At 44.9% G+C, this 24,895-nt stretch overlaps 1 protein-coding gene across 2 annotated transcripts in view; it reads right to left on the minus strand.

Annotated features, from left to right (window-relative positions):
• Window positions 1-24,895, minus strand: part of FSTL4 (follistatin like 4) — a 661,388-nt gene that overhangs the window by 417,621 nt on the left and 218,872 nt on the right. The gene's annotated exons all lie outside the window — the stretch shown is intronic.

Below are 24,895 nucleotides of genomic sequence, written 5' to 3' on the forward strand. Positions count from 1 at the left end.
CTGGTTTTGCGAGTAGCTCCGATCTACTGAGGTCTCAGGAAGTCCTTCATCCTTCTTTATGCTCTGTCCCTTCAAGCTCTTTCTCAAATTGATCGTTAGCTAACACAGTGACATGCAGGGCTCCCCCTTCCTTCAATATTCCCCCTGAAAGGATTCCTGTACCCAAGAACAGGCATTTACCAGGGATGGAAATTTGGATCGTTCTGACTGAAGCTTCCTTTCTTGGAACCTCAACTCCTCAGGGAAACAATGTGGGGTTTCAAAGCCCTAAAACTTTGTAGATTTGTGACACGGGGGGTGGGGGGCTCCTCCAACTGACACAAACCACCCACTGGAAGGGATTGGACTGACACAGCCCTTAACTCCCACTGCATCGCCTCTCTTCCCTTTTGTTCCCAGCAACGGGAGTTAGGTTGAATTGACGGCCTCCACTTCGGTTGTCGTGGCTCTGTCAGACTTGGTTAATTCTCTCCCCTACTCTTTAAACAAAGCCTCTGGTGCAGATATGGGTGTGCTTTGACACACAGGGCTGACTGTCCAGACTGTCACCTCAGGGAGCAATGTCGGGGCCAGAGGCATGGTCGGTAAAAATTTGAAAGTGCCCACCCACGTCGGAAGTAGCTCCTCATGTTTGAGGAAACCTGAGATGGGAAAACGTTGGGTCTGGAGCAAGGATGGGAGTTGGGGCAAGGAGTCACCTGCGAGAGACGTTTTAGACTTAGGAACCCTAATAGATATCACTGATGTATTGGAATTTCCTAGTACCCAGCACCTTCCTATGATATAATTCTCTAAACTAGTGAATCCAAGCCTATGAATTTCTAAAATACTGTTGTGCGCGTGACTTGTCACTCCTCAAAAATCTCCAATGGTTGCCCATTCATCTCCACAACAAGCAGAAACTTCTCACCATTGGCCTTAAGGCTCTCACACTATTACCTAGCCTCACTCTGCTAATACAACGCAGCCCACACACTTCACTCTTCTCACTCACCATAGCACAATAGTGCCTTTCTGGCCGCTGACTCCTTACTCCCGTTCTCCCTCCTACCTGCAATGCCCTCCTCCTTCACATCCAGCAGATCTCGATTCTTAGTTGAGGAAGGCCTCTTGGAGGAGTTGTGATTTTAATAGGGCTGGGAAGGTGGGGAGAGTGATGGTCTGTCACACGAAGCGGGGGAGGGGGGAAGGTTACAGACCAGAAGTGAGGGCGAGGGATTGGAAGTGAGGGATGAGACTGATGTAGGGTGAGTACGTTGAAGGGAAGGGATTTGATGTATAACAAATCCACGTTCATTCCTCCATCTATCCCTTTCATGGTTTTGTTAACTTCGGTCATGTCTTCTCTCAGCCACTGTCTTTCAGGAATTCTTAACTATTTTTTTGTCCCCCTTCAAATAGAAATTTTGTCAGGATGGCTCTGCTCTTAACTGTCTAAAACCAGGCCTGCAACTAGTAGGTTTTGGTTTTGTAGTTACAAACTACCATTTTCTATTTGTTTTCTAAGTCGTCTGTGTATCTGAAGTGTCCTTGCTAACCATCTACCTTCCAGTGGATACAGCAGCCAGGACTTTTCTGTCTTATTACACTGATGATAAACCTCAGAACTCAGTGTCTGTAAAGATGAAGGAACCTTTAATATCATTAACCTTAATGTTATTTTAATGTGTGTTTCATTTTTGCTTATTTTCCTTTGTTATTAAGAGAGCCAAACCATATGGCATAGAGTCATATTTAATGGGAACAATAAGATGCTTACCTATATATATATAATATATATACATGTGGAAGGTAAAAGCTATATTCCGTAAGCATCTTCCAATAATCTCAAAAGTGTTTTCCATAAACCAGTGAGAGTTTCTGATCTGCCATTGTCCCGGAGGCTCTTGTCCAAGGACTGACAGAGATATTTTTTAAACTCTGCAACTTGCAGAGATCCAGCCCCAAGTTTCAGAAGGTTTGAGTCCCAAACATTATGGTAACTATGATGCTACTTATACATAGACTGTGCTGATCGAATTATTCTGTATCTACCCCAGTGCTTAGCACAGAGTTTTCATTCATTCATTCATTCAATAGTATTTATTGAGCGCTTACTATGTGCAGAGCACTGTACTAAGCACTTGGGATGAACAAGTCGGCAACAGATAGAGACAGTCCCTGCCGTTTGACGGGCTTACAGTCTAATCGGGGGAGATGGACAGACAAGAACAATGGCAATAATTTTAACTCCCTATCTACCTGTCCATTTAGGGGATGCATGGTGGTGTAGTGAAAGCCACTGGTCTGGATGCCAGAGGACCTGGATTCAAGTTCTGCCACCCACATGCTGTGTAACCTGCTTGGAGCAGGTCACAATCTCACTGTACCTCAGTTTCCTCCTTGACAAAATGGGGTTAATACCTGTCTTTCTCCTTATCTCACAGGGTTGTCATGAGGGCAAATTAGATAAGTACTGTGAGAGGCTGTTGAGAATAAAAGTGTTACACAAAAATTAAAGTGGTATTTTTATGTGGTCAGGTGACAGGCATTACGCTAATTTACAGATGACAAAATAGAGAGCCAAAGAATGAAGGACAATTTGGACAAAAATACTTGAGTGAGTAGCAGACTTACAACCGCGACCCAAGAGGAGGCGTACTGATTGAGTGCTGAACACATCTCTCAAATCTATGAGATTCCAAGGGAGTGGGAAGAGGAGGTAGAAAGAGGAAAAGAATAGAGCTAGGGAGCATAGAGGAGAGAAGAAAAGGAGTGAGAGAAAGAGCTAGAAGAGGAAGGAAAGGAGACAACAGAAGGGCAGAAAGAAATAATAATAATAATATTGGTATTTATTAAGCGCTTACTTTGTGCAGAGCACTGTTCTAAGCACTGGGGTAGATACAGGGTAATCAGGTTGTGCCACGTGAGGGTCACAGTCTTAATCCCCATTTTACAGATGAGGGAACTGAGACACAGAGAAGTTAAGTGACTTGCCCAAGGTCACCCAGCAGACAAGTGGCAGAGCTGGGATTCGAACTCGTGACCTCTAACTCCCAAGCCCGTGCTCGCTCCACTGAGCCATGCTGCTTCTAGCAGAAGAGAAAAGGGAAGGAGAGGAAGAAAGAGGAGGGTAAAAATGTAAAGGAAATAGTAGGAGGAAAATGAGGAAGATGTCAGAGGGGGGAAGACTAGACTGAAAACCATGGTTCAAAAGAAAGCTAAAAATCAGGAGTCAGATAATAAAGGCCATTTAAGCTGGGATTAGAGCTTCATGATGAGGCATTTAAATTCATATTTGCTTTCTTCTCCAACCCCTCCCACTCTGCATTTCAAAGCTGACTGGTCAGAGGATCAATGATTTCTACTGAGCAGTTACTGTGTGCAGAACACTGTACTAAGCACTTGGGAGAGTACAATAAAAGAGGTGATAGACAAGTTCCCTGCCCACAAGGAGCCTTCATCCTAGAGAAGGGAGTTAGTCGTCCTCTCTAGGTATTAAGGGAACGGTCAAGGAGACCCCTAACAGGGAAAGTATCATTTCCAGATGTTAAGTATTCAATTCCTTTTGGATTAGCAATGAGAACGGAGGAAGTCTATTTGTTAGATCCTTCTACTGTGCCTTAACTTCTGACCTGAGATCAAGAGCCTTTCAGCTACTTCTTAGAATCCAACCAACATGAATCATACCTAGATGTAACTCAATCAGAGAAAGCATTTCCAATTTCCTACTTCAGGTTAATTGTTCATGTTCAGCAATTCACAAACTCCAGTTTTTACATGTCACAATGTTGATTAATTAGGAATCCTAGGTCACAGCCAGATATGTTTTATTTCATTATTACTAGAGATACAGGGCAGGTAAATGCATTTGAATGATTAGGACCAAAACAAGTGTAGGTTACAAAAAAAAATTCATAGGATTTGAGAGCTAATAATTACAAATTTTCCTTTCCAGGAACTCTCTAAAACCCTATGTCCTACAGCATTTTTTTTAAAGAAGGATGTAAGCTGGAAGTGGCATATCAGTTTGTAAGGAAAGACTAAAATGTTTTCAGGAGGTAATAGCTTCCAATGAGGATTGACTAAGAGAAAAAAATATATATAATACTTCAGTCTACAAAGTGATATTAGTAAAGGATAAACAAAGACTGAGAGGGGGCACAAATGAAGTTTATAAAGTCCTGAGGACACGGACAGGGCAAAATTGAAATTGCTGCTCACTGAATCCCACATCATCAGCATGAGAGACAAGCCGATGGAGCTTGCAAGGGGCAGGCGTAAAACAAAGCACTATTTTGCACACAGGGTGGAAAACACACCAAGGGCATTACTAAAAAAAGTTGTGCCAGACCAAAGCTTTAAAGAAAATTTATGATAAAAGAATCCGCAGCATTTTTTAGAGGGAAAATTGGGTATATTAGGGGCAGTTTGAGGACAAGTCAGGGATGCAATTGGGAAAAGTTTAGGTACACTAAAAGAATTGATGGACATAAAGTGAAGTCCATGGTGGGTTAGAGCAAAATTGAAGGCAATGTTAAATGGCATATCACTAATAGCCACAAAAGCAAAAACAATAATTTGTTTTTGAACTCCTTGGTATTGAACTCCTTCTCTCTTCAAATTCACCAGACCACCACTCTCTACACCTTCAAAGCATTACTAAGGTCACATTTCCTTCAAGAGGCCTTCCCTCTTTTCCGTGACTCGTTCTCCCTTCTATGTTGCCTATGCAGCAGGATCTGTGATCTTTGGGCATTTGATTGTTGCCCCATCCCCAACCCACAGAATTTATATACATATTTAAAAATTATATATTATACATTATTCATTCATATTAATGTCTGTCCTCCCGCCCCAAAACTAAGCTCATTAAGGACAGGGAATGTGTCTACTTCAGTTGTATTTTTCCAAGCGCTTAGTACAGTGCTCTGCACAGAGTAAGCCCTCAAATACCACTAATTGATTGACTGAATCCCCAATTTGCATGTGAGGAATCTCAGGCCCAAGGTCACACAGCAGGCAGGTGGAGCTGACATTAGAACCCAGATCTTCTAACTCGAGGTCTGTGCTCTTTCCCCTAGGTCATGCAGCCTCTGCTGTCAAAGAGGGGATCCCCAGGATCTAGGGTCACCATACAATGTGTAAAATATGTAGGTTATTTACACGCTTCTGGAAGGGGATCATCCACAAGGATATAACCAAGATCCATTCAATGGCCTGACCTTCTAGACTGTAACCTCACTGATGATGATGATGGCATTTTTTTAAGCGCTTACTATGTGCCAAGCACTGCTCTAAGCCCGGGAGTAGATACAAGATAATCGGTTGTCCCACGTAGGGCTCACCGCCTTAATCCCATTTTACAGATGAGGTAACTGAGGTACAGAGAAGTTAAGTGACTTGCCCAAAGTCACACAGCTGACAAGTGGCAGAGCCGGGATTAGAACCCATGACTTCTGACTCCCAAACCTGTGCTCTTTCCACTACGCCACACTGCTCACTGTGGGCCGGGATTGGGTCTACCAACTCTATTGTATTGTACTCTCCCAGGAGCTTAGTACAGTGTTCTGCACGCAGTAGGCACTCAATAAATACCATTGTTTGATTGATCCATGCCCAGCTTTGTGATAAACACCTTCAGTGGAATCACTACAGCACTAAAGAAAATCAGAGTTCACAGTGATAAATTCACACTTGTCTGCATGCCCACTCTACCGGCCACTTATCTGCCTATCTAGCTGATGTGGTGCTTTCTAGGACTGTTAAACTAGGGCTGTAGGACTGTAAGATCCTTGTGGGCAACAATCGTACCCAGCAACTCCATGATATTGTACCATCCCAAGCACCTAATACAGCGTTCGCCACAAAATGTTCAGTAAACACCACGGAGAGATTGTTATAAACCTCAGGGGACAACTGGAGTCAACCCAACGGAAACCGACAAGACCTTGACCTCATTCTTTCTAGGGACTTAGGGAACTTCTTGGTTGGGGGGCACACTTCTTAAGCTGCAGGACTTCTGCTGTCTGACCGCACTCAGTAATGGTCAATGGCAATAACGGAAAAGTCGAAGGGGTTGGAGAAGTTTGGGTCACAGAAATTCCAAAACAAACAACTTGAGGAAGATGCTAGATGCCGGGACATTGGCTGGGTCTCTCTCTCCCGATTAAATACACAAATAATTTAGTTACACTAGAGGTAGGATTTAATTTCTGCTGGGGACCCAAATATATTCATCAAGCAACACCCCAGAGCCCTGAAATAGAATAATTATGTTATTCATTACAAAGGTACCAAATTTACTAAGTACCAAATTTTGCGCTAAGTGCTGAGGTGGATACAGATCAGACTTAGTCCCTGCCCCACTTAGGAGAGACAATCTAAGAGTCAGTGAGAGAACCCAGAGAGGTTAAGCAACTTATCCAAAATCCCACAGCAGGTTAATGGTGGGGCTGTGGGTTAAGCCCATATCACCAGACAACCGGTCATGGCCTTTCCGCTAGGTCAAGCTACCTCACTGAAAATTAGCAATTTATTATTTTTCAACAAATTTGGCGACAGATAGTAGGGACCTAAGGAGAGTTTTCAGCCCAGGACATGTTTAACACTGCCTACATTCTGCTCTGGATCTGAGCCTTGCAACCAAAGTAATAGCTATTTTAATCAATCAATGTTATTTATTGAGCACTTACTATGTGCAGACCACTGTCCTAAGCACTTAGGAGAGTACATTACCTCAGAATTAGCAAACACATTCCCTGTTCTTAACAAGCTTGTAGTCTAGAGAATTAAAGAGAATTTAACAAAAAGACTCATACACCAGGCCTGAAAATGCTAATTCCCCTCTTTGATTTCACCTGCTCATGAATTGATATGGCCCAAGGGAAGAAGGTGCATAGCAAAGACACTGAAACCACCAGCTCTGCCAGGGAGCAGAGCTGCTTTGCTAGAATCATCAGAGATGGATCGAGGGACTAGGTGACTGTCATCCTCTGTACTGGGGTCGAGGCTTGGGGTAATAAGAAGAAGAAGAAGAAGAATTGATGGCAATAATAATGATATTTGATAAGTGTTTACTGTATGTGTAGCCTGAAGCAGTGTGGCTTAGTGGAAAGAGAACGGGCTTGGGAGTCAGAGGTCATGGATTCTAATCCCAACTCGGCCACTTGGCTGCTGTGAGACCTTAGGCAAGTCACTTCACTTCTCTGTGCCTCAGTTTGCTCATCCCTAAAATGGGGATTAAGACTGTGAGCCCCACATGGGACAATCAGATTACTCTGTTTCTACCCCAGCACATAGTAAGTGCTTAACAAATACCATCATCATATGTTAAACACTACTAAACTCCAGGGTTAGATAAAAAAATAATCAGGTCAGACAGTCACTGACCCTCACAGTGCTCTGATCAAAGCGGGAGGGAGAGCAGATAGTTTATCCCCATTTTAAGTTTAAATAACTAAGCCTGGAGAGGTTAAATGACCTGTCCAAGGTCACGCAGCAGGCAAAACCAACCTTGGAACAAAGGTTCTCCCAAGCCCGGGCCCTTTCCACTAGGCCATGGTTCTCCTTGCTGCCTATACTAGGCACTTTCTAGTCTTGTAGTGTAGTACCTGGGGCACGGGGACTTCCGCTGTGACCTTGATTAAGTTCCAGACTTGTAAGAGAGAGAGCTGCATTGCTGAATGCTCAGTCTTTCAAGGAGGAGGTTTTGGCTTTAAAAACATATGCCCACTGTTCAGGACTAACCCAGCACAGTCCCGCTTGACAGATATTGGACCGGACAGTTCCCTAGTAAACAAACCTAAAGCAATTCTGAGCTCTGGACAAGCAGTCACTTCAAAGAAACACACTATGCTTAGGTAATGACATCTCCCTTTTCAGGAAGCTTCTTGTCATGAGTTCCATCCTCCTTACCAGCTGACAATGCTGACCCTATTGACTACGGATTCATTTGTAGAGCTAAAGACAATTCAATCACCTAGAACAGGGAGAGAAAGAGAGAAATCTGCATCAGCCTTTACTTATCTCCCTCTCAGAGTGTCTGCTGTTGTCGGATGGACTGGCTGGGAAATTGCTTCATTTCTCTAAATGATTAAGTAAACACACTATGTTGAGGGGTGGTGGAGGGAAGGGAGAGGGTGGAGATACAAAAGAGAAGGGAGTGGAGAAGATCCCAGCTTGTTCCTCACGGCACATACTTTCTCAGAGAAAACAGAGATCCCGGAGAGCAGAGAAAAGGGAAGGGGATAGTCAATCAATCTGTGGTAATTATTGAGTGCTTACTCTGCCTAGAGATTTGTACCGGGCACATGGGTAAGTTCAATATAAGACAGTGGCAGATGTGATCTACAGTGGCAGATGTGATCTCCGCCCACAAAGAGCTTGCAGTATAGAGGGGGAGATGAACATTAAATCAGATTACAGATAGGGGAAATAGTAAAGTATAAGGATATGTGCTTTAAGGGCTGTGGGGCTGGGTGTGAGCATCAGAGTGCTTAAAGGGTACAATACCAAGTGCGTAGGCAATGCAGAGGGGAGGAAGACTAGGAGAAATAAAAGGTTTAGTCTCAGAAGGCCTCTTGAAGAATGTGAGGTTTAAGGAGAGTTTTGAAAGTTGGAGAGAGTCTATCAGATATGAAACGGGAGGGAGTTCCCGGGCCCGGGGCAGGACACTGGCAAGGGGTCAGTGGTAGGAAAGATGAGACAGAGTAGATTGGCATTAATGAGTGGAGTGTGTGGGCTGGGTTGTAGTAGGAGGGAAGAGAACTGAATGAGTGCCTTGAAGAAGTTTCTATTTGATGAGGGGATGGATGGGCTGGAGGTTCTGAGGAGTGGAGAGATATGGACTGATGGTAATCGAGGTGGGAAATAAGTGCCTGCATCAATGCAGTACCAGTTTGGATGGAGATGACAGTTGAAGGAATGGGAGTGAATGAATTCTCCAAGGGAATGAGTCGAGATGAAGAATAGAAAAGGACAAAGAATTTAATCTCCCCACATTGAGAAGAGCCTGTGAAACAGACTGAGAAGGAACGGCCACAAAGATAGGAGGAAAACCAGGAGAGGACCACTTCGGTGATGCTGTGGTTGGATAATGTGTCCAGAAGGGGGTGAACCACAGTATCAAAGGCAGCTGAGAGGCCAAGTAGGATCAGGCCAGAATAGAGGCCATTGGACTTATTGTTATTGCCAAGTGCCCTCGAGTCATTTCCGATTCATAGCGACTCTGTACATATTTTCTCCAGGACATCCTGTCTTCTGCTGTAATCTGTAACTTTTCTAATGGTAATTCAGTTATCATTGTTATGGTCTCCATCTAGCTGTCGGCCTGCCTCTTCCATGTTTTTCCTGGACTTTTCCTAGCATTAGTGTCTTCTCCAGAGAATTAGTCCTCTTGATTATGTGTCCAAAACACACTAATCTAAGTCGAGTCATTTGGCCTTCCAAAGATCACTTTGGCTTAATTTGCTCCAAAATCCATTTGTTTGTTATTCAGGCAGTCTATGGCATTCGCAAAAGCCTTCTCCAACACCACACTGAGCAAGAAAGAAATCACTGGTCACCTAGAAGAGGGCCATTTCCATGGTGCAGGGAAGGCGGACGTCAGATTTCAGAGGGTCAAAGAGAGAGTTGAAGGGGAGGAAGTGGAGGCAGAGAGTGTGGAAAACTCATTCAGGGAGTTTGAGATAGACAGTTGGAGGGAGATGGGGTGAACACTGGCAGGTCCCGCGCTATAAGGGGAGGGTTTCACATGAAGACCAAAATTATTTCCGCTAAGATTCAATGAACACCTTCTTTGTTCATTGGTCTCTATCATACTCAGCTCTATGGGCGCAAGAGCCATCTGTCGGTCTGAACTGGCTTCTCAGCCTCACAACTCCCAAGGTCTCCAGCGACACATGACACTTTCTCATCCATGTCAAAAAGACCCACTGGAACTTTCTGGCCTGTTAGCACTTTGAAGCCCGCCCTCTCCCTTTCTTTATTTCTCCACATCCTCTGCTCCCTTTTGACTCTCATACTCAGAGGGATAACTTAGCAGCTATGCTTGGAGACAGAGCATGCGGATAAGTAGCTCACAGTCTGGGACTTTGTGGGGAGGCAAATATACAAAAATCTTATTGTTCAAACATCAAAACTCACTCTGACCTCCCTTCTCTCCCACTGGTTCAACTGGCAAGGAAGCTGAGTTCAGTATTATTAGTAATAATAATAATAATTTGATAGCACTGTCCCCTATCCCAATGGGACAGTGGGATTTAGCTGGGGCTAAATATGTATAGAATCTCCTCGCTCTCTCCTTTTCCCCTCCTTCTCCGTTGCAGGAGATTGGGGTCTGGATATCATGATTAGGGGGTAACACTCCTGGGAAGGGGGTCTTAAGGCCTGGTACCCCTAGATGGCCTGAACCCAATGACCATAAGTTCAAGCCATGCTCTGAGCTTCCAAGATGAGCTTGTGTGGTGATTCTTGAGGGTGGTCACGAGAAGTGATGGGTAAGGCTTTTCAAACTAAATGTCTTCAAATAGAGGAAGGGCTCTTGTCCAAAGGGTGGTTACAAACGAGAGGAATATGGGTCCACTTGGGATACGAGCAATCTGGGTTAGACATAATAACAAACCTTGACAGTTAGGGTGGCTACTAGCTGGAACAGGTCACCAAGTCAGCTTATACCACTTTCTTCCCTAGAGATCCTTACAAGTAGGAAAAAATAGGGTGTTACTGATCTTGGACAGGTTAAGTACTGTTCTACCCGGATGCATCGGAAGCAATTCGATCAAAGAATAAATAGTATCTGTGCATGGGGGACTGTACTAAGAGTACAGCGGGAACTCTGGAGAAGCAGTGTGGCTCAATGGAAAGAGCCTGGGCTTCGGAGTCAGAGGTCATGAGTTCGACTCCCGGCTCTGCCACTTGTCAGCTGTGACTGTGGGCAAGTCACTTAACTTCTCTGTGCCTCAGTTCCCTCATCTGTAAAATGGGGATTAAAAGCTTGTGAGCCCCACGTGGGACAACCTGATTACCCTGTATCTCCCCCAGTGCTTAGAACAGTGCTCGGCAAATAGTAAGCACTTAAATACCAACATTATTATTACTAAGCACCTGAGGGAGTACAAAAGAACTGGTAGACAATCAATCACATTTACTGAGCATTTACTGCTTGCAGAGCACTGTACTAAGCAGCTGGGAGAGTAGAACATGAGCTAGGAATCAAAAGGACCTGGGTTCTAATCCTGGCTCCACTTGTCTGCTGTTTGACCATGGGTAAGTCATTTCACTTCTCTGTGCCTCAGTTACCTCATCTGTAAAACAGTGATTAAGACTGTGAGCCAATTTGCTTGTATCCACCCCAGCACTTAGTACAGTGGACATGGTAAGGGCTTAACAAATACCACAATTATTATTATATATATATATAATAATTGATCTCAGGTGGCTTACATTCTAGCAGAAAATAAAATAATAATTAGGAGGAAGGAATAGTGCTTAAAGATACAAAACAAAGTACTATGAGTTGCGGGTGGAGGAGGAAGAAGAGAGTTACCAATACCTAGTGCCTAGCTAGAAAATCTCTTTCTCCAAGCACTCCCTGATTTTGAAGGTAAGTTCATCTCTCTGCTGTGTTTGCTTGGGACAAAAAATTTATAAACACTCATACAGAAACTCCTTTATTACGATGTTATTTTATGTTTTTTATGATAGTGCTACTGGATTTTAATGCCAGCATTTCTTTCAATAGAGAAGCAGAACAGTATAGTGGATAGAGCACGGGCCTAGGAGTCAGAAGGACCTGTGTTCTAATCCTGACCGCCGTGTGTCTGCTGTGTGACCTTGGGCAAGTCATTTCACTTCCTCTGTACCTCAGTTACCTCATCTGTAAAATGGGGATTAAGACTGTAAGTCCCATGTAGGACAAGGATTGTTCCCAACCTGATTAGTTTATATCTACCCCAGCACTTAGTACAGTGCCTGGCACATAGTAAGCACTTAACAAATGTCATTAAAAAAAAGTTCTGTCACTTAAAGATGATGCTCTGGCTTTGCACCCGGTCTAAAGGTAACCATGACTCAGGTTTCATTTTCTGTCCCTTCCCTTGCCCTCTTTGTAATACATACCATTAACTGAGAGATTAAAAGTCTATTTCAACAGCTATTTGTTCAATCGATCGATCAACGGTACTTATTGAACACTTACTATGACAGTGTTACTGGATTTTAATGATAGCATTTCTTACAATAGAAAAGCAGCATTGCCTAGTGGAAAACGCATGGCCCTGAGAGTCAGAAGGACCTGAGTTCTAATTCCTTCTCCACCACTTGTCTGCTGTGTGACCTCAGGCAAGTCACTTAACTCAGGCACAGGAGTGAAGGAAGCGTACTGTGGAGGTGATCCTAGGTTGTGGGTTAGTGTTACCATATTGGAGAAGGGATCTAGAAGCAAGGAAGTTGAGTTCAGTATTATTAGCAATTATAATAATTTTTGATAGCATTGTCCCCTATTCAACCTCACAAACTTTAATTTACAAACCCCCCAAACCTAGAAGGAATGAGTGGTATGAATCTGTTAAAAGCAAAGCATTTTCTAACCCCTCAAATTTAAGATTAAGTTATTGAAGTGCTTGATAAAAGGCACATTTTGATTCCCCCCCCCCCCCGCACACCCCAAAGGAGTGATACGTTAAGAATCAAAGCCCTAAAGTATTTTAATATGAAATCTAGTTCCTTGGACTTCCTCCTTACAAGTGCCACTAAAGACATTATCATATGGACTGAGGCTGTGTGAAGAATTATATCCAACCAATGGGTCCAGAGATATCATCTGTAAGTGGCTTAACTGCTTCAAATCCCATGAGGGCTCCTCAATCAATAGTGTTGATTGAGTGTCTACTGAGTGCTAAGCACTGTACTGAGCACTTGGCTAATTAATCAGAAGATATACATATATATATGAAATGCTTGCCCAAAGGAGTTTACAATCTAATAAGAGACAAAAATTATTTGCACATAGTGGGAGCAGCAGAACAAACAGGACATAGTAGAAATAAATACAAATATTGGAGAGTTCACCAATATCTGCGTTGAGGGAGACACTGTCCCAGATATCTCTCTAGATTTTCCTGCCAATAAAGAAGACCCCATGGGATTGAAAAATAGCAACAACTGCAATGCTAATTTGAGTGCCTTCGTAATGACCACTTTTCTCTTTTATCTACAATTTATCTCAATGGTTGCCAATTTTCACTGTAAAGTCATTAGAATGAAAGGTGCTCAGGAGTTCTGCAGTCAGAAGGGACATTGGATCCATATTTATTGAACTCATGCTGCAGTTTTCCTCAAAAGTTGTTGTTGGTGATGCTATCGATCTGGCTCCATTCATCCTGATTAGGTTAAAAAAAAAATCCAAGTATATCTTTGACCTGACCGTCACTGGAGAGATGAGCACCCCCCCCACCTTAAGGAAAAACCGATCCAATCCAGCACATGAAAGCTTTTCTTCCCAGCCTGGGACGACCCGAGGCGGTGTGAGACATGAAGAGGAAAGCCGAGAGAGATGATAGGAAGCAGTGCTTCCAGCTCAGAAATCAGAGCCACGTTTCCTCTCGATGGAAAGAAACGCCTGAGGGACATCTGACCAAGTTCGGCTGTATGATTTGGGGAGGGAGGGACTCCCAGTACGGTCTCTTGGGCCTCAAGCCTTGTGAGCCCTGATCCAAGGTTCAATAATACATGGCCGCAATTTAAAACACCCGCCTTATGATCAAGGGCAAAACTGTGCAACTGGCTCGCAACTGCCAACATGTCTCCTCTTTGCCCTTGGTCACCGCTCTGGGTTTTCCCTTATTCTTTCGGTATTGGGCATGCCTCGATGCGGTGAAGGTTGGCTTGAGGAAAAACTGAACAGCTCTTTGAAGGAAAGTGGTATTTTAAAAATAAACCACTCCGAGGCAACCCTCAGCCAAGTTGGTGACAGACTGACTGATTCTCAAAGGGGAGTGAGGGAGGGAGAACCCGCCACTACTACAATCTGCTGTCTAGGCCGGGGCATGAAGACCTCAGCTGTTATCTGACTTTGGCTCCAGTGTGGGACTCTGCTGACTTCCTGGGCCTCTGAATCGGGCCAATGAGTAAAGACAGGGAGAGGAGGGTGGAGTGCTATCTCCTCTGAGGAGTACTCTACCTCATTGCTTAGAACAGCGTTGGAGACACAGTAAGCACTTAACAGATATCATCACTATTACCAGTCTGAGCTGCAAGGCCTCTGGTTATCGCAAGAATAGCATAAGCAGAGAGGAAACCATCTTCCCACATGGAAATCTCCTACTGATGCAATTCACTCAATTGTATATATTGAGTGCTTACTGTGCGCAGAGCACTGTACTAAGCACTTGGTAAGAATACAACCAAAAAAAGGCACATTCCCTGCCCACACTGAACTTACAGTCTAGAGGCAGAGAGAGAGAGAGACTAATATAAATAAATTACAGATAGGTACATAAGTTCTGTGGGGCTGGGATGGCGGAAGAACAAAGGGAGCCAGTCAGGGCAATGCAGGTGGAAGAAGAGGAAAGGGAGGGCTTAGTCAGGGAGGGCCTCTTGGAAGAGATGTGCTGTCAATAAAGCTTTGAAGGAGCGAGCCTAATTTTGTGTCGGACTTGAAGAGGGAGGGTGGTCCAGGCCAGAGGCAGGACGTGGGCAAGAGGTCGGAGGTGAGATAGGCAAAATCAAGGCCCAGAGAGGAAGCTGTTGTCATTAAATAGGAGTGAAGTGTAAGAGTAGGAGAGGAGCAAGGTGAGATGGGAGGGGGCAAGATAATCGAGTGCTTTAAAGACAACGGTGAGGAGATTTTGTTTGATGCGGAGGCAGATAGACAACTACTGGAGCTTTTTGAGGAGTAGGTGACGTGTCCTGAATGCTTTTGCAGAAAAATGATCTGAGCAGCAGAGTGAAGTACGGACTGGAGTGATTCCCAACCATAGGCGATCAGAGGCAGCTAACTTGGATGAAAACTAGCACCAATCTGAGGGTTTTCCTAAAGTTCTCTATGACAAAAATTTAGCCCTGCCCAAAGGGGCTCTTCCTCTATTGGCTGGCAATGTGGCAGAAACTACTGAGAGGTGTCGACAAAACCAGTCCCTTTATTTCCTTGACTTTATTACCTTTTTTGGCTTTCTTGCCCCGTGCTTCTCTTGCCAGATTTTTAGCCGGGCCTGTTATAAAGGTTTGGTGGCTTTGGCCACGCTCTTGCCATCGACAGTCCGAAGGCCCGATTGCAACCTCTGCAGACTCGGAAGGAGCCTTGCCCAGGAAACCACAGAAGAGAGTCCAGTCCTGCCTCTCTCTGTGTGGTAACAGACCAAAACTCCCCAATTCTAGATGCAGAGATGCACAAGACGGCGCAGGTGTGTTATCGAAGCATGAGGCATAGTGGAATGCAGTCTCATAAAACATTTTGCTGAAGTAAACCCAAGCATTTCTTGTTGGGGGGACAGGGAAAGACAAGGGGAGTAGACAGACTCCTGAACCATCCCACTTTCTCAAGAGATGTGGTGTTCCCCTTCCGAGTCCTTATGAACTCTAGCCTTGCACTGGAGCCGAAGGATTCTACAGCAGGAGCCAAGCAGAGGGAGGCCGGGAGTTCAACTGTAAAATATACTCATGAGAACATCTGTTTCCAAATTGGCACTAGGCAGGGGATGAGCCAGCTGAAAACCTGCTAGTCTGGTATGATGTTGGTTGCGTGGCCACCCCAGTCCAGCATCTTCTGGGCCTGTCACTACCCGACTTCTGGCTTGCCATGAAGGGAAGGAATCTGCATTGCTCCTAAGAGTATTCGAGCGTTAGTGTGTGTGCATGCCTGCATATGTATATGCATTTATAATAATTGTGGCATGTGTTAAGTGCTTACTATGTGCCAGACACTGTATTAAGCGCTGGGGTGGGTGCAAGCAAATCAGGCTGGACGCAGTCTCACAGTCTCAATCCCCATTATACAGTTGAGATAACTGAGGTCCACTGAAGTGAAGTGACTTGCCCAAGGTCACACAGCAGAGAAGTGACAGAGCCAGGATTAGAACCTACAATCTTCTGACTCCAAGTCTCTGCTGTAACCACTAAGGAATGTTGCTTCTCTAATGCAGGGGAACGGAACGGAAATAGAACGGGATGGAGTCAGGAGATCTGGGTTCTAATCCCAGCCTTGCACCTGGCCTACTGTGTGGCTTTGGACAAGTCACACATCTCAGGGCCTCAATTTCTTCTTCCATAAAATAGGGATAAGATACCTGTTCTCCCCACCTCTTAGGATATAAGCACTGAGGGGAACAGGGACACTGTGTCCAATCTGATTTCCCTTTATCTTCCCCGGGCTTAGTACAGTACTTGTCACAAAATGAGAGCACAGATACTAAAATTATTATATGTTTAAATGTGCATGTGAATATTTGAGATAAATTCCATCTAGTCTAAGCTATTAGGTAGGAAACACGTCTACCAACTCTGTTGTAGTGTACTCTCCCAAGGGCTTAGTACAATGCTCTGCACACAATAAGCACTCAATAACTACCATTGATTGATCAGTTGTACAGGCATACATGCGTACTTCTGTGCTCCAAGGTGCATAGATGTACCCGGGTGTAACTGGGGGTGCAGGTATGTATCTATCGGAACACACGTGTGAGGGCACGCTTACTTCACCCAATAGGCACATTTACTCTTCAGCAATAAATCTGAAGAAAACCAGAGGCTTGCATTACTCTACCCTTGAGAAACCCTATGCACAAACACTTTCATAAACAATATATCACATTCTATTATACTAATTAATAATATCCAATAGGTAAAGAAAGAGAAAACAGAATCAAGCCTATTAAACTCAAGCGGGGACTAGCTTTCTAGATGAGAAGCAGCATAGCCTAGTGGTAAGAGTCCAGGGTTGGGAGTCAAAAGACCTGGGTTCTAATCCCCACTCTGCCACTTCCCTGCCTGGTTATCTCGGGCAATTCACTTAAATTCTCTGGGCATCAGTTTCTTCCCCTGAAAATGGGGACTACCTGTTCTCCCTCTCCTTTAGAGAATGAGCCAGATGTGGAACTGGGACTCTTCAATCTGATATTCCTGTATCTTCCTTAGCTCTTAGCACAGTACCTGGCATATAGTAAGTGATTAACACATAGCACAAAAAATATCACTATTACTACTATTATATATGTGAGGCAGCGTGGCTTAGTGGAAAGAGCAAGGGCTTGGGAGTCAGATGTCATGGGTTCTAATCCCGATTCTGCCACTTAGCTGTGTGACCCTGGACAAGTCACTTCTCTGTACCTCAGTTACCTCATCTATAAAATGGGGATTAAGACTGTGAGCCCCACATGTACAATCTCATTACCCTGTATCTATCCCAGCGCTTAGAACATAGTAAATGTTTAACAAATACCATCATTATTATTATGTGATCAGGATCTAGGAGGTATAGGAGGTACCTAGGGTACCATAGGATACCATAGGAGGTATCCAGTTTGACATTATGGTACTGAATATGTTTTCATTAAGAGTTCAACCCCATGTGCACTAGATTTTCATTATCATGCTGAAAGCCTTGAGCCTTCAATCACTAATTCTTCTGCATTTGTGGACTGTGTTTCATCAACTTGGAATTGCAATTCAATCTTTCCTCCATTTGGGCTATCTTCCACTGCATTCTTCTCAAGTGCATACGTGTATCAAGTAAGAAAGCACATGCCTGTCACCTGCCTGCAGTGTTTTAGGTATGATCCTTAATCAGCATTTATTGAGTGTTTATGCTGAGCATTGTACTAATTGCTTGGGAAAGTAAAATACAATAGAGTTGGAAAGACACATCCCCACCCTCAAGGATAATGGGGGGGGGGGGGGCAATTTGATAAAGATCAGTAGGGTATTTATTACATGATCATTATTTGCAAAAGCACTGTGTTAAGCGCCTGTGCAGATAAAAGTAATATGGATTGGTCACAGTCCCTGTCCCACCTGGGGCTCACAATCCGAGAAGGAGGGACACCAGGTACCTCATCCCCTTTTAACAGATGAGGAAACTGATGCATAAACAGAAGCACTCTAGTGGAAAGAGCACCTACCAGGGAGCCAAATGACCTGGAGCTGGGTTCTGATCCTGACTCTGCCACTTGTCTGTTGTGTGACCTTGGGCAAGTCACTTTTTAAAAAATGATATCTGTTAAAAACAGGCACTGTTCTAAGTGGCAAATTAGATAAAAGGTAAATGAGGTTGGACAGAGTCCATGTCCCACGTGGGGCTCACAGTCCTAATTTCTGTTTTACAGATGAGGGAACTGAGGCACAGGGAAGTGAAGTGACTTGTCCAAGGTCACAACAAACCTGTTCCTCACTTTCTTCAACTGCAAAGTGAGGATTAAATACCTGTTCTTCATCTTACTTAGACTGTGAGCCCTACTGGGACAGAGACTGTGTTTGACCTGATTAATTCTTACCTACCCTAGCACTAAGAACAGTGCTTGACACATAGGAAGCATTTAAATACCATAAAAAAACAAAACCAGAGGTACTGTGACATGTCCAATGTAAAATATCAGGCCAGTGCTAAAAGAGGACTAGAACCCAGGCTGCCCAGGTCACAGACCTGTGGCTTTCTCACTAGGCCACAATGCCTACCCTTAAATTTGGAAGTTGAATTCACTCGGTCAGACTGTTCATCAACCATCCTTTCAACTGCTGTCCCCAGAGGTCTAAGTTGTCTACCGGTGGTTTGAGAGAGGTAATTCAAGCCCCTAAATCCAGCCAGGGCACCAGAACCCCATGGGGCTTCTGACCCATTATTTATCCCACAGCCATACACTTCAGCAGCGATGAGGACCGTGACCTCATCGGACTTTCCCCAGTTGATGGAACACTGCTTTTGCTCTAAATCGGCGGAGCTTACATTCAGAACTTGGAGGCTGCCGGAGCGTAGCATAATGAATAAATGACGGTTATTTGAATCCATTTATTTTCATCTTTTTTGAAGCGGTGATTTTTTTTTTCCCCATTGTGAGCATATTCTGAGACTTCACAAGCCATTATTCATATAAGTGACCTTTGCCAAGACCTGGCATCAAATGTCTTGTTTCTGGCAACAAAATCCTCAGCAAACAGAAGTGGATCCAGGTGTACTGTTGTTGTTGTTGCTAACGGTATTTGTTTAGTGCTTACTACATGCCAGGCACTGTTCTAAGCGCTGGGGTAGCTACAAGGTAATCAGGTTAGGCACAGTCTTAATCCCCATTTTATAGATGAGGGAACTGAGGGATGGAGAAGTGAAGTGACAGGCCCGAGGTTACAGCTCCCAATGCTTAGTACATTGCTCTGCACTCAGTAAGTGCTCAATAAATAGGACTGAATGAAGTGGCAGAGAGCTGGATTAGAACCCAGGTCGTTCTGATTCCCATGCTTGTGCTTTATCCACAAGCCTATGTTGCTTCCCAATCCTGGATGAGTTCAAATAATTTCGGCCACATGATGCAGTTTTAGCCATCTCTAAGTGAGCTGAATAGTAGCAACAATATTTACTAAGTGCTCACCATGTGCAAAGCAGGCTGCTAATCTCTGGGATAAGTACACAGTAAACATCTACATCTCTGCCCCTGTCCTCCCCCCCTCCCTTCAGGCTCGTATCTCCTCCCACCTCCAAGACGTCTCTACCTGGATGTCTGCCCACCACCTAAAACTCAACATGTCCAAAACTGAGCTCCTCATCTTCCCTCCCAAGCCCTGTTCTCTCCCTGACTTCCCTATCACCGTGGATGGTACGACCATCCTTCCCATCTCTCAGGCCCGCAAGCTCGGTGTCACCTTTGACTCGGCTCTCTCGTTCACCCCACACATCCAATCCGTCACCAAAACCTGACGGTCTCACCTTTATAATATCGCCAAGATCCCCCCTTTCCTCTCCACCCAAACAGCTATCTTACTGGTACAGGCTCTCATAATATCCTGGCTGGATTATTTTGTCAGCCTTCTCTCTCATCTTCCTTCCTCCTCTCTCTCCCCGCTCCAGTCTATTCTTCACTCCGATGCCCGGCTCATCTTCCTGCAGAAATGCTCTGGGCATGTCACTCCCCTTCTTAAAAACCTCCAGTGGTTGCCTATCGACCTCCACACGAAACAAAAACTTCTCACTCTAGGCTTCAAGGCTCTCCATCACCTTGCCCCTTCCTACCTCTCCTCCCTTCTCTCTTTCCACTGCCCACCCCACACGCTCCGCTCCTCTGCCGCCCACCTCCTCACCGTCCCCCGTTCTCGCCTATCCCGCCGTCGACCCCTGTGGCCACGTCCTCCCGCGGTCCTGGAACGCCCTCCCTCCTCACCTCCGCCAAACTAATTCTCTTCCCTTCTTCAAAGCCCTACTCAAAGCTCACCTCCTCCAAAAGGCCTTCCCACACTGAGCTTCCCCCTTTCCCTCTGCTCCTCCCCCTCCCCTCAGCACTGTGCTCACCCGGTCAATTGTATATATTTTCATTACCCTATTTATTTTGTTAATGAGATGTACATCACCTCGATTCTATTTATTGCTATTGTTTTAATGAGATGTTCATCCCCTTGATTCTATTTATTGCTATTGTTCTGGTCTGTCCGTCTCTCCCGATTAGACTGTAAGCTGTCAATGGGCAGGGACTGTCTCTATCTGTTGCCGATTTGTACATTCCAAGCGCTTAGTACAGTGCTCTGCACATAGTAAGCGCTCAGTAAATACTATTGAATGAATGAATGAATAAATAAACAGACTGGATGAAGTTCTATCCCTTACAAAGCAGGGATACACAGCGAAATACAAAACAAATTGCATAATCAATCATCCAAGCTGTTCAAATAAAACAGGGCAATGCTGGGGAAGGGATGGGTTAATTTAAGGTGCCCTCAGAAGGGGAGAGCTTCTAAGGGAACCAGCTTCCCAAGATAGTGATGAGACTGTGAGTACTGATCAGAGACTGGCCAGAGGCAACACTGAGACAACCTTGCTGGCACCAGTCAGAATTCATTCATTCATTCATTCATTCACTCAATCATATTTATTGAGCACTTACTGAATGCACAGCACTGCACTAAGCACTTGGAAAGTACAATTTGGCAACAGATAGGGACAATCCCTACCCAACAACGGGCTCTGACTAAGCACCCTACTGGAATGGAGATGGAGTTGTCTACCTCTCGGCTGACCTGGGTTCTCTCCATAGCAACCAGACAGGCGAAGTGGCAGAGTTGATGATTTTTTACTGAAAATAAACTCATTTGAATGAAGCAGGGCAATGCGTACTAAGCCTGCATGATGGATGCTGTGGGCAGAGAAGGAAGTCACCAAAAGCAGGCCACAATCGAGAGAGTTATTCCCGTGAACCACGAGTGAGCAAATGTGAGCACCAGAGCAGGGCAGAGGTCTTGTCCCTGGTCTCTCCATCTTGCACAGGGCCACTCAGGCTCTGTGAGCTGGTGCCTGGGTCTCACAGAACCAGTTGACAGGGAGGCTGAGGGCAAGGGTCTGCGGGGACCCAGGCAACTGACCCAGATAGAGGAACCCAAAGGATGTGGCCCCTGGTCTTGCGGGCAGATGGGGTACAGTAAGAGTAGTTGAATGGAGGACCTGCCTAACAGCTAGGCCACCCCTGGGGCTCTTGGTGCAGAGGGTTTCAGACTCAGTCCCCCTCCTTTAAACCCTGCCTTGATTAAGGTCAATTGTGCAGCACTTAGATCTTGGGCTTTGGCTCTGCTGGGTTTGCCGCTCCACACGGAAAAGACTCTCGAGTGAAAAGACTCACAAGGCCTCCATCTGCCTAGGAAACAGTTTCAAGAAAGAGCAGTTAGCCATTGTGAGGAGACAGATGAAAGATGGCTAAATCTCTCCCTCCTACACTCAGCACTGCCAGTCTGTTAATAATAACAATTGTGGTATTTAAGCACTTACTACTTGCCAGGCATTGTACTAACTGCTGGGATGGATACAAGCAAATAGTCCCTGTCCCCCGTGAGGATCGCAACCTCAATCCCCATTTTACAGATGAGGTGACTGGCCCAGAGAAGTGAAGTGACTTTCCAAAGGTCACACAGCAAGTGTGACAAGAGGCAGAACTGGAATAAGAACCCATGGCTATGCCATGCTGCTTCTTTAACAGATGGCATAGGGCAATCGACTCTCTCCTATCTGTATTGCTGGCTGCAAGAGGGGCAATTTCTGACCTGTACCCATCTCATCTGGGCCATGCAACCAACTCCTAAACGTGAGGGACATTATGTTCACTTGACAGGACTGGTTGTCATCAGGAAAGCCACAAATTAAAGGTGAAGGATATTAGAGGCGTTCCAAGCAACGAAGTATTTTACTTTCTCAATCAGTTTCTCTTCAACTCAGAGTGGCATTCACCTTTCAAAAATGAGAGTGGAGCTGGTGTTGTGAGAGGGGGCTGGAGGAGGAGAGCAAATGCTGGAGAACTGCGAAATGCCTTCTCTAGGGTGAGCTGGCAGTCAAGTTCACTCAAGGAACAAAACCAACTACATTAATTCTCAATTAGATCAAAGTGCACCACAAAGCAGAAGACATTAGCTTCAGATTTGCTCACACAAGGAGCAAATGGTTAAATTGTTAATAGCCCAGGTTTCCAAATGTCGCAGGATGGCAGTCTTCCCTGTTTCTCCGCTTTTCTGCCTGCATTATTCTCAGCTGCTTCCTCCAGGGGCTGGTGGCATCACCATGGTTCCACAGGAGGTATTCAGAGGGGTGTTCCAGAGCTATCCCTGCCTTTTAAGTAACTCGCGGAGCTTTCAATAAGGAGCTATTTTGTGCCAATAAGATTTGAGTGGCCTCAGCGATCGTAGCATTTCCCCAACATTCCCAAAGTGACAAACCCGTCTGTAAAATGTTTTCAAGCAAGCCATCAAATGGTATTTACTGGGCATTTAGTAAGTGCAGAGCACTGTAGTAATTGTACTTGGGAAAGTTCAATTCAGCGGACTTGGTAGATAATTTCCCTCACCACGAGAGCTTACAGTCTAAAGGGGGGATAAAGGCATTTAAATAAATTATAAGTAGGGGAAATAGTAGAAAACAAGGATCTGGACATATGTGCTGTGGAGCATCCCTCTAGACTGTAGGCTTGCTGTGGGCAGGGAATGTGTCCGTTTATTGTTGCATCATACTCTCTCAAACGTTTAGTAAAGAGATCTGCACACAGTAAGCACACAATACATAAAACTGAATGATTGAATGAACGGTGTTTTAAAGTGCTTAAAGAGCTCACCGCCAAGTGCACAGGTGAGGTTTACGAGAGGATGGACAGGATTTAGTCTGAAAGGGCCTCTTGGAGGAGATATGACTTTAGAGGGGTTTTGAAGGTGGGGAGAGTAGTGGTCTTTGGGATATGAATGGGACGAGAGCTCCAGGACCAAGTGAGAATGTGGGCAAAGCAACGAGATAGATGAATTCACAGTACAGAGTGTAGACTGCTGCTAGAGAAGCTGAGTGTGTGGTTTGGGTTGTAGAGGGGGATAAGTGAGGTTAATTAGGAGGGAAAGACCTGATTGAGTGCCTTACTGCCAGTGGTAAGGAGTTTCTGCTTAATGTGGACGTGGATGAGCAACCACTGGAGGTTTTTGAGGAGTGGGGAGTAGAGCGAAGTATGGACTGGAGTGGGGAGAGAGAGAGGAGGCAGGGAGGACAGCAAGGAGGCTGAAGCAGTAATCAAGGCAGGAGAAGATAAGGGCTTGGCTCAGTGTATTAGCAGGTTGGATGGGGAGGAAAAGATGGATTCTAAAGTAGTTGTAAAGGTAGAACTGATAGGATTTCATGAAAGATTGAATTAATTGTATTTATTAAGCATTTACTGTGTGTAGATCACTGTACTAAGGGCTTGGGAGAGTACACTATGATGGAGTTGGTAGACATGTTCCCAACCCTGTTGAATTATACTTTCACAAGAGTTTAGTACAGTGTTCTGCACATAGCAAATGTTCAATAAATATCACTGATTGAGGAGAAAGCCATTAAAATAAACTACAGATATGTACATAAGTGCTATAGGGCTGAAGATGGGGCGAATAAGGGATATAAATCCAAGTGCACGGGAGACGCAGAAGGGAGATGGAGTAGGGGAAATAGAGGCTTAGTCATGGAAGGCCTTCTGGAGAAGGTGGAGAGAGTGATGGTCTGTCAGAATAGGGAGAGAATTATAGGCCAGAGGTAGGATACGGTTGAGGAGTAAGAGGTGAGATAGATGAGATTGAGGTACAATGAGTAAGTTGGCATTAGAGGAGTGAAGTGAGCATGCTGGGTTGTAGTAGGAAATCAGCAAGGTGGTATAGTAGTGGGTAGAATTAATCAGTGTTTTGAAGCCAATGGTAAGGACTTTCTTTTAAGGCTGAGGTTTTGAGTTGAGAAACTCAAGCTGAACTTTTTTTTAGAAAAATGATTCAGGCAGCAGAGTGAATTGGTGGAGTTGGGAGACTCAGGTGACAGGGAGGTCAGCAAGAGGGCTGACACAGCAGTCAAGGTAAGTGCTTGGATCAATGTGGTAGGTAGCAATCTGGATGGAGAGGAAAGGGTGGCTGAGGAGTTCTGTTTTGGCCATGTTATATTTGAGGTGTCAGCAGGAGAGCCAGGTAGGGACGTCCTGAAGGCGGGAGGAAATATGAGACTGCAGACAAGGAGAGAGATCAGGGCTGGATGACTTAGGAATCATTGGCATAGAGATGCTAGTGGTAGCGCCATGGGAGCAAATGAGTTCACCAAGGGAGTAGGTGTAGATGGAAACTAGAAGGAGACCGGGAATTTAGCCTTCAGGGACTCCCAGTTAGGAGGTGGGTGGCAGAGGAGGAGCCTGCAAAAGTGTTCGAGAATGAGCAGCCAGAGAGATAAAAGGAGAACCAGGTGTGGACA

Source organism: Ornithorhynchus anatinus, chromosome X1, assembly GCF_004115215.2.
Source record: "Ornithorhynchus anatinus isolate Pmale09 chromosome X1, mOrnAna1.pri.v4, whole genome shotgun sequence".
Lineage (NCBI taxonomy): Eukaryota > Metazoa > Chordata > Mammalia > Monotremata > Ornithorhynchidae > Ornithorhynchus > Ornithorhynchus anatinus.